The 11,131-nt window shown below is 49.5% G+C and overlaps 1 pseudogene; it reads right to left on the bottom strand.

Moving 5' to 3' along the window:
* Window positions 1-243: 243 nt before the first annotated feature.
* On the bottom strand, window positions 244-10,509 carry LOC147350760 (olfactory receptor 4P4-like; annotated as a pseudogene).
* Between the last annotated feature and the right edge of the window lie 622 nt (window positions 10,510-11,131).

Here is an 11,131-nt window from a genome sequence, read left to right as displayed (position 1 = left end):
AAAAACACTGGAGTGGGTAGCCATTTCCTTCTCCAGAGGATCTTCCTGGCCCAAGGATTGAACCTGTGTCTCCTGCATTAGCAGGTGGATTCTTCAACTGTCTTTTACCTTTTAACATATTATTACCTTTTATACCTTGAGGCCAAGTATTTTGAGAGCGAAGTCTCCCCCAGGTTTAGCCTTCAATACAGGCAGGATCACTCTCCCTCCAGATTTTTCAGTGTGTTTTTACTCTGTAAAAAGTTTTCTTTTCTTTTCTTTTTTTTTTTTAAACAAAGGGGATTATTAGTGAAAAGTGAAATCAAGGAAAACACATTGAGAGGAAAATAAAGAAGGAACCACCGAAGGCAAGCTGTTGTTGGAGGCTTGGCTTTTACACATTCTGACTGATTTTCCCATTAGCAGGAGAGAATCAGCAACAGAGGGAGTGATGAGAAGACAGTCACTGGCGTCAGACGAATGACCTTCAGATCATTAAGTTCCCTTCCCAGAACCTTTTATTGCACCAAACTCTTCTTATGGAATTTTTCATCTCCATGTTTCTAAGTGTGTAGATAAGCGGGTTGAGCATGGGGACAATAATTGTGTAGAAGAGCGTAAACACTTTATCTTCTGGTAATGTTGTGGCAGGTCTAATGTAAACAAAGATGACAGGTGTGAAAAAGAGGATCACGGACTGTGATGTGGGAACTACAGGTGGAAAGTGCTTTATGGTGGCTTTCTGCAGAATATGTGCACACATTATACAGAATCAAAGTGTAGGAGGCCATCAAAACCACAAAGAGCACCAGTCCCATCAAGCCAGAACTGGCAATGACAAAAAAGCCAATTTTGTGAGTATCAGTGCAGGCTAGTTTCAACAAAAGATATGCATCACGGAAATAGTGATCTATTTCACTGGGGCCACAGAAAGGTCAAACAATCGCAAGAAGAAAGAGACCAAGAGAATGAAGAAGTCCCCCTGCACACGACGCTATGAGAATTGAGTGACGTTTTTGCCTGTTCATGGTGATGGCGTCGTGGAGAGGTTTGCTGACGGCCACATAGCAGTCACAGGCCATCCCTGTGAGGGTGAAGACCTCAATCCCCCCTCAAAGAAGTGGGTGGTGAAAAGCTGTGTCATGCAGTTTTTATAGGAAATGGCCTTTTTCTCCATCAGTAAGTCAGTCATGAGTTTGGGTGTCACAGTGGAGGTGTAGAAGAGGTCTGAGAGTGCAAGGCAGTTAAGGAAGAAGTACATGGGCTGGGTGATTAGCTGACTGCATGTAATAGAAATCACAATGATCAAATTCCCCAACCAAATAGCCAGGTAACAGAATAAGAAAAATAAAAAGCAGAGGATCTGGACTTTCTTGTCCATAGAAAGTTCTAAGAGGATAAATTCAGTAACATTATTTCTATCTTCCATGATCTGATGTTCAAGAAAGTGATCTGAAATGACAAAACCAATGAAACGAATCATTGATGAGAAAATGGAAACCTAATATCTACTTTAAATGGCACCAATGCCTTTTAAAGACAAGTTATTTTGAGACCCACTGAAATCATTTTCATTTAATACGAGTCTTTGACTATCTAGTACTAATATTCTTCTATGAGCTAAGAATACAGTGATAAATTAGACAAAGTTCCAGTTTTTATATAATTTAAATTATTTTGTGAGGAAGCAAGGAATTATATTTATCAAGAATTTTAAAAAAAGAGATAATCTTAATAGTGTTAAGTAGGGTGACATATAATGTGCCAATTTAGGATGTAAAATAGAGGTAACTATAGAATTTGCTTGATTAAGTGGTTTCTAATGAAATCACAAAATTGGTGTAGGGTGTGTGGGTGGGTTTTGCAGTGCTGGCACAGAGTCAATGTTAAATAAATATCAATTAAATAAAAATCTGGAAAGTGAACAATGTGCTATAATTTTGAAGGAATAATACAATAAATAATCATCCTTTAGTCAGGTAATTCATGATAAAACTGAAGAACAAATCATTTTTATGAGTGGACTCATTTTTGACTTTTTGACTTTTAAGTTAGTTAAGTTGCTCAGTAGTATCTGATTCTTTGCGACCCCGTGGACTGTAGACCACCAGGCTCCTCCATCCATGGGATTCTCCGGGCAAGAATACTGGAGTGGGTTGCCATTTCCTTCTCCAGGGGATCTTTCTGACTCAGGGATCAAACCCAGGTCTTCTGCATTGCAGGCAGATGCTTTAACCTCTGAGCCACCAGGGAAGCCCTTTTGACTTTTAAGAGGAAATAATTCCTTCATGTGAAATACTCCATGAAACTTTCATATTTCTTAAACAATATTTGAAGCATCTCTAGGTTAATATATTGACAACTATGCTTTTCCTGTTTGTCTATATTTCTCTTGCAAGATTATTTCCTCTTTCAAAATATATTAACATTCAGAAGTTATTTGAGTTCCATCTTATCAGACTGTAATTATAGTTGCCTAGTTTGGAAATAATATACTGAGAAATGGGCTCCACTAATTCCAAATTAGTTCCCCTAAACACAATGCAATAAACAAGATGGAGCACTTCTTCCCGTAATTTCTTAGAGAATTCACCCACACAGTCTGCATGTGGAGTAGAGTTCCCTTTGGTCCACATCTTCTCTAGCATTTGTTATTGATAGACTTTGCAATGAGGACCATTCGGATTCGAGGAAGCGGTCCCTCCTTGTAATTTGCAGTTGAGTCGCTCCAATCATTAGTGTTATGGAGCAAGATGAACTTTTGGAAATGCAGATGCAATTCTATCACCTCCCTGCCACAACTGCTCTTGGATTTTCCCATCATATTGAATATATGATCACATCCCTTCATTGCTTGTTCCCGAAGTTTGTCTCTGATGCCTTTTCACTGGAATGCCCTCTGCACTCTGGCTTCCATCCCATAGGGCATTTTTCATTTCTAGAATGTCCTAAGTTTCCCTAGTCACATAGCCTTCCAAGATGCTATTTTCCCTGCGTGAAATTCTTCCTGCATCTTAACCCTGGTTTACGTAGGTTCAACCTACGGATCTCAAACCAATTGTTACTCTGAAAAGCCTTTCCTGACACCCAGGTTTTGGTGAGGGAAGAGGTCCCACTATAAGTTTGCAAAGGATCTGGCTGTGATGTATCATTAAATTCCTCTCAGTGAAACCAGGAACTCTGTGTCTTCTTCTCTCCACATTCTATTTCCAGAAATTTATTACACGCCTCCTAGCTCATCGTAGGTGCTCAGTATTTACTTAGTGTGTGAAAGACAGAAAAGATCTTGGAGGCCTCAAGGTGTCACTTGGCTCGGCACTTTTGATCTCCTTGTATATTTGGCGATTGAATTCTTTCTTTCCTAGGTTGATGTGTACACTATAATCAAGGCAAAATATAAGGCATTAATACATATCCATAAATATAGTTTCTTGCTTTCAAGGAACTCGTACCGCAGATTTCTACAAGTTAGGGCTTTTCAAAAGCTCTAGAACGTTCAGTGAACATTCAGTATGATTCATTTTCACTTCAAAGAAAAATCGTTTGACTTCCATAGCAAAGGTGGAGACCTTCCAACGTTTAGTCCAATACTTATACCTTGACCATTTCAGGCAAGTCTTGTGGTTCCTTCTGGAGGTGTGTGGCACTTGCAGAAATGTGAAAATTTTCCAATGTCCTCAGACTTTGCTGTCATTTGCAATCATCAGGAAAGCTTCCAGGTCTCCCACCACACACAGTCAGTAGCCAACGGAGTGCATTCCAGGAATATGCGTTGTTAACCAGCATCACCGTTGATACTGTTGCTGCACACTCAATGCAGTGGGCAGGGCCAGGATTGTCCTCTGGGTCTCATGTGGAATGGAGAGAAGGGCTTCCCCCACCCCCACAGAGCCCAACACCCCCACCCGCTGTTCACAGCCTTGTGACTAGAAACGGTCCCCAAAACAAGAATCAGACAAACCAGAGAAGCCCAATGATAGTCCTTGAGATGAAGGAACTAAGCAGCTGGTTGAGAAGGCACCAAGGGGAAAGGTTGCTCTTCTTGTCTGCCACTCTACTCCTTTCTTCCTGGACGCCTTAGGGGTTCGTCATGGAGATTTGAAATAAAGTGCACAAAAGTCATATGTGTTGAATCAAGATTTTGCATTTAACCATCTCTCAAAAAGGAAGAGAGCTTCACCTGCACATGTTTCTTTCAAAAACGTCAATTGCTTTTCAATTCTGGGGTTTCTCTCTTGCCTTGTTCAAGTAGCCTTAAGAGTAAAAATCGACGAAAACTACATAAAGATTCAAAGATACCAACAAAGGACACCTTCTGTTTCTGAAATCATCTTTCCATTTAGTAGAACACGAGCTCTATTCTTTGTATTTGGCCTAGGGAATTAGCAATGTCCTTGTTCAGATGGCAAGGCATCCGCCCGCAGGAGATTGGGGTTTGGTCCCTGGGTCGGGAATATCCCCCCCCCCGCCCCGCCCCGGAGAAGGAAATGGCAACCCACTCCAGTATTCTCGCCTGGGAAATGCCACGGACAGAGGAGCCTGATGGGCCACAGTCCATGGGTCATATCAAAGTTGGGCTCAACCCAGCAACTAGGAACAGAAGTATTTCCAAAGACCACACTCAAGTGTGTGTGTGTGTGTGTGTGTATCTCCTCTTGCCGTCTTGGAGTCTGTCTCGGAATCTTCATGTATTTCTGCCTCTGTATCTCCTGACAGCCGGCCGCCGGCCCGTTCGTCTGGCCCCGGCCTCTGCCAGGTGCTCTGGCTCTGGCTGAGGAGCTTGCGCAGGCCAGCTGTCTCCCTTGGCGTGGGTGCGTGCGAGTGTCTGTCTGTGTGCCTGCCTGTGGCTCGTCTACTCTCTCAGGAAGGTCGAGTGCTTGGCGGGCGGCGTGGGGGCAAAAGGGGGCCTCGGTAGTGCGAACGGGCGGGGCTGAGGCGCTCTGGTCGACCGTGCCTCCGTGGCTTCCGGTGGGTTTGGGCACCAGGCAGGTGCCCGGGAAGTTGGGCACTCAAGTTTCTCTGTGCCTAGGCCCGCAGGATGTTCAAAGGTCCCTGGGCCGCGGGGGTTGGGAACCGGGGGGCCCCGAAGACCGACACCTCCAGGGCCCCGCGGGCCTGAGCAGCAAATGGGATCGGGGGTGGCCCCGCTCAGCGAGCGCGGCCGGGTCTGGAGTGGCCGGGGTTGGGACGGCGCCGAGACCTCCGCACCCCTCAGCCCACACCCCAGGTCCCGCGCGCACGCACGCATGCCCTCCCGGTCACTGGGTGGTCCTGGAAGCCCTTCGGGCCCCCGAGCCCGGGCAGACGCTTGCTGGTCTGGTGTTGGCAGTGTTCGGGGGGCGGGCCGGCGTCAGCAGGCTGGAGTCAGGTCGGGGGTCATGCGGCTCAAATACAGCACGCCCCCCGACGAGAGGTGCGGCCCGTTGGCCTGACCTGCAGGTCGGAGCGAAAGGGAGGCGAAGTGCAAGGCTCTTAGGGCGCCCGGCGCCAACCGCTTCAGTCTCCGGACATATCAGCCTGAAGGCGATAGATCTTGTCTGCTCTCAGAAGTTAAGCAGGGTCGGGCCTGGTTAGTATCTTGGATGGGAGACCACCTGGGAATCCCGGGTGCTCGAGGCTTTTTGCCTGCCAGAAGAGGTCCTTTAGCCCCACCCCCTCCCACCTCCCGCGTCCCAATTCTTGGATCCCCCCCGCAGCCCCAGCCCCTCCCAGGGCGGGGGGAGTGGGTGGCCCCGGCCCCAGCTCCCGCTGCAGACCTGGGTTGCCTCCACGCTGCCCGCGAGCCCCTCCGCATTCGCATTCGACTTCCAGGACACCAGAGGACAGGCAGTCCCTTCTCCATCTGGGGCTCCTTTGGCTTGCCTCAGGCAATCCCGGGGCTTGCACCGACTCCAGCCAGAGCCCCATCCCCCACCCCACCCCCTGCCTAGCAGGCGATCACGCGCGCGCACGCACAGATAGATGTGCCCAAACGGGGCATCTATCTTGTTCACTTATACCGTGGGTGGATCTATGCCTGGGAGTCGGACTGCTGAACCATACGCTACTTCCACTTTTAGTTCCTTCGGGAACCTCCATATTCTTGTCCATACCGTTCCACCAACTCCCATTCCTACTCACCATGGAGGAGAGTTCCCTTTGCTCCACATCTTCTCCAGCATTTGTTATTGTCAGACATTGCAGTGAGGCCCAATCGGACTCATGTGAAGTCTTCCCTCCTTGGAGTTTGGAGTTGAGTCTCTCCAGTCATTAGTGATGTGGAACAAGATGACCTTTTGGAAGTGCAGATGCAATTCTGTCACCTCCCTGCTCCAACGGCTCTTGTATTTTCCCATCATATTGAAGATATGACCACTTCCCTTCAGGCTTGCTCCTCACGTTCTTCTCTGATGTCTTTTGCCTGGAATGCCCTCTGCACTCTTTGGCTTCCATCCCATAGGGCATTTTTCATTTCTTGAATGTCCTAAGTTTCCCTGGTCACATAGCCTTCCAAGATGCTATTTTCCCTGCCTGAAATTCTTCCTGCATCTCAACCCTGGTTTACCTAGGTTCACCCTATGGACCTCAATGCAATGGTTCCTCTGAAAAGCCTTCCCTGACACCCAGGTTTTGGTGAAGGAAGAGGCCCCTCTATAATTCTCACAGGATCTGCCTGTGATGTATCATTAGAGTCGTCTCAGTGAAAGCAGGAACTCTGTGTCTTCTTCTCTCCACATTCTATTTCCAGAAACTTATTACTTGCCTCCTAGCTCTTCGTAGGTGCTCAGTATTTACATAGTGTGTGAAAGATAGAAAAGCTCTGGGAAGCCTCAAGGTGTCTCTTTTGATCTCTTTGTATATTTGTCGATTCAATTCTTTCCTTTCCTGGGTTGATGTGTACACTATATTTGAGGCACAATCTACGGCATTAAGACACATCCATAAATATAGGTTCTTGCTTTCAAGGAACTCGTACCGCAGATTTCTACAAGGTGGGGGTTTTCAAATGCTCTAGAAGAATGTGAACGTTCAGTATGCTCCATTTTCATTTCAAAGAAAGATCGTTTGACTTCCATAGCAAAGGTGGAGACCTTCCAACGTTGAGTCCAATACTTATACCTTGACCATTTCAGGCAAGTCTTGTGGTTCCTTCTGGAGGTGTGTGGCTCTTGCAGAAATGTGAAGGTCTTCCATCGTCCTCAGACTTTGGTGTCATTTGCAATCATCAAGACAGCTTCCAGGTGTAGGTTCCAGACCACCACCACACACAGTCAGTAGCCAACGGAGTGGATTCCAGGAATATGCGTTGTTAACCAGCATCACCGTTGATACTGTTGCTGCACACTCAATGCAGTGGGCAGGGCCTGGATTATCCACTGGGTCTCATGTGGAATGGAGAGAAGGGTTTCCCACACACACACACACCACCCCCTCTGTTGACAGCCTTGTGACTAGAAACGGTCCCGAAACAAGAATCAGACAAACCAGAGAAGCCCAGATGGTAGTCCTTGAGATGAAGGAACTAAGCAGCTGGTTGAGATGGCTCCAAGGGGAAAGGCTGCTCTTTCTGTCTGCCCCTCTAGTCCTTTCTTCCTGGATGCCTTAGGGGTTCATCATGGAGATTTGAAATAAAGTTCACAAAAGTCTTATGTGTTGAATCAAGATTTTGCATTTAACCACCTCTCAAAAAGGAAGAGAGCTTCGCCTGCACATGTTTCTTTCAAAAATGCCAGTTGCTTTTCAATTCTGGGGTTTCTCTCTTGCCTTGTTCCAGTAGCCTTAATAGTAAAAATCAACAAAAACCACATAAAGATTGACAGATACCAACAAAGGACAGCTTCTGTTTCTGAAATCATCTTTCCATTTAGTAGAACACGAGCTCTATTCTTTGTATTTTGCCTAGGGAATTAGCAATGTCCTGGTTCAGATGGCAAGGCATCCACGCGCAGGAGACTCGGGTTTGATCCCTGGGTTGGGAAGATCCCCCGGAGAAGGAAATGCCAACCCACTCCAGTATTCTCGCCTGGGAAATGCCACGGACAGAGGAGCCTGATGGGCCGCAGTCCATGGGTCATATCAAAGTTGGGCTCAACCCAGCAACTAGGAACAGAAGTATTTCCAAAGACCACACTCAAGTGTGTGTGTGTGTGTGTGTGTGTGTGTGTGTGTGTGTGCTTGTGTATCTCCTCTCGCCGTCTTGGAGTCTGTCTCGGAATCTTCATGTATTTCTGCCTCTGTATCTTCTGACAGCCGGCCGCCGGCCCGTTCGTCTGGCCCCGGCCTCTGCCAGGTGCTCTGGCTCTGGCTGAGGAGCTTGCGCAGGCCAGCTGTCTCCCTTGGCATGGGTGCGTGCGAGTGTCTGTGTGTCTGTCTGTGCGCCTGCCTGTGGCTCATCTGCTCTCTCAGGAAGGTCGAGTGCTTGGCGGGCGGCGTGGGGGCAAAGGGGGGCCTCGGTAGTGCGAAGGGGCGGGGCTGACGCGCTCCAGTGGACTGCGCCTCCATGGCTCCAGGTGTGTTTCAGCACCAGGCAGGTGCCCAGCAAGATGGGCGCTCAAGATTCATTGCGCATAGTCCCGAAGGAGGTTTAGAGTCCAGCGGGCCGCGGGAGTCAGGTCACGGCAGGTCCCGAAGATCAACACCTCTAGGGCGGCGTGGCCCTGATCAGAGAAACGGATTGGGGGCAGGCCCTGCTCAGCGAACGCAGCCGGGCTTGGAGTGGCTGGGGGTGGGAATGGGCCAAGACCTCCACACCCCTCAGCCTACCCCCCAGGCCCCACGCGCAAACACGCCCACCCTCCCCGTCACTGGGATGTCCTGGAAGCCCTTTGGGCCCCCGGGCCTGGCCTGGCGATTCCTGGTCTGGTTTTGGCGGTGTTTGGTGGCGGGCTGGCGTCAGCAGGCTGGTGTCCTTTCGCAGGCAGTGCACCTCAAGTACAGCACGCCCCCCAAGGAGAGGTGCGGCCTGTTGGCCTGACCTGCAGATCAGAGTGAAAGGGTGGCGACGAGCAAGGCTCTTAGGGCACCCCACAGCAACCGCCTCTGTCTGGCTGTCGCAGTTTCCGCGGGGTGGCATGTGTTTTCCTCTTTATAACCCGTGCTTGCTGCTCTTACAGTTTAACTTAGAAGCAGCCCTTATTTTCTGCATTTCTAGTTGTCACCGTTCACTGGGGCTTTCCATGTGGTGCTTGGGATAAAGATCCTGCCTGCCCGTGCATCAGATAACAAGCGATGTGGGTTTGATCCGTGGGTCGAGAAGATGCCCTGGAGGAGGGCGTGGCCACCCACTCCAGTATTCTCGCCTGGAGAATCCCATGGACAGAGGAGCTAGTGGGCTACAGTCCCTGGGGTCGCAGAGTCAGACACGACTGAAGCAGGTTAGCACACACTCAGGTTTTAGTTCAGCCACTCAGGTGTGTCCGACTCTTTGCCACTCCGTGGACTGCAGCACTCCAGGCTTTCCTGTCCTTCAGTATCTCCTGGAATTTGCTCCAACTCATGTCCATTGAATCATCATGCCATAGAACCATCTCATTCCGGTGGCATCCACCAGAGAGGTGGCTGGGGTTTGGCAAAGTGCCTGGTCTTGCTGCGTGGGTGTGAACCTGCCCTCACCACTCCCTGACCGTGTGACCGTCACCGTGTCCTCCTCTGTAAATTTGGAGGGGGCAACACCTGCTTGGGAAGGGGCACACACAGCATCTTGTATATAATCAATGCACCATCCATCGCAGCATTGTATATATTAATAACAGGGATCACATTTAATAACCTGCTCCTTTTTCTCTCTTGTCACTTAACTGTGCTCCAGATCACATCTGCTTTACTTACCCCCGTAAATCCCACACCCAGCACAAACAAGACTCAACAAATTTGTGGCTGAAGAGGCAGGAACATACCCTGTCTTCAAGGAGATGAAGCCAAGCGAGATGAGGGCCTAATGATAACCCTGTGTGATGAGGGGACCTCAGGAGGACCTGCATGGCTGTGGGGTGGGGTAGGGGCATGGGCAGATGAGCTCCTGGATGGGGAGGTGGCAGGAAGGAGGGCGGGCTGTTCCTTGTGGGGTGTCCACAGATTGTACTTCACCCCTCACTGAGGAGCACTTAGGCAGTTTCCAAACACATGTCACTGTTAGGAGGAAACAATCATTGCCTAGCTCCTACTCAATTGATTTCGTACAATATGTTTCTAGCATTGGAGTACAATCATCTGCTTTATTCATTCCATGCTCCGTCCATCCACCCATCCAGCCAGCCATCTGTTCATCCAACCATCCACTCACTAATCAATCCATCCATCCACTCATTAACTCATCTGATCATCTCAGACCCATTGAGAAGACAGACGCCTCTTCCACTCCTGCTCCTAGGAGGACCCCCAGCGTGAGTGACTGGAGCCTTGTGGGGACAACAGGGGAGACACAGAAGGGAGATGCCTGCAGGCCCTCCTCCCTCTGAAAGGTGAAGCACCCACCTGGTCCTAATGCCTCCTTGTTGGGGTCTTCAGGCCGGCCCTTTTCCTTCTTGCGAAACAAGAGGCTGATGGAGGACTTAATTGATGCCCTTTTTCTTTGGGGCTTTGTGCAGCGAGTCCTGCCTGCTGGTGCCGCTGCTGGGGTTGTTCCTGAGGCTGTCCTGAGAGCCTGTCGAGCTTTAGGGAGAGAAAAGGACCTTTAACTGGCACCCTTGTACAAACACACACCCCTCCACAAGATCTACTGATAGAAATGGGCACCCAGCAACACCCACACCTCAACCTCGAAGCAGACAGTGGAGTCTCCTTCACCAAACACACTCCACACAAGCAATGCAGGCTCCGAGACACAGAGAACCACCCCAGGAAGTTGAGATTCTCTGCCCCGAGCTCTCCCCCGAGGAGGGCTGGACTCCAGGCCAGCTGGTGCAGAGGGCACTCCGACCCTCCATCAGGGTCGCTGCTCAGCAGGTGAAAACGCTCAAGCAGAAGGCAAGCTCCCCTGCTCTGGGCAGTTCCCCCCACCTCCTGCAGGGTGACTGTCCCCGGCCATGACAGGAGAGCGACGGTCACCGTGCAGGTCTGCTGGCCAAGTGACCACATGTGTCCTCCATCGAGTGCTGCCTGGCTCAGGACGGGAGCTTAGGTGGTGGTCTCAATGAGGACAGTGTCAGTCACAGGAGGGGACAGAGTCTCCTGA

The sequence above is a fragment of the Bos grunniens genome, chromosome 20 (assembly GCF_055505025.1).
Source record: "Bos grunniens cultivar Pamir isolate PY7600 chromosome 20, Bosgru_T2T1.0, whole genome shotgun sequence".
Classification (NCBI taxonomy): Eukaryota; Metazoa; Chordata; class Mammalia; order Artiodactyla; family Bovidae; genus Bos; species Bos grunniens.
This window is presented reverse-complemented; position numbering and strand designations above follow the sequence as displayed.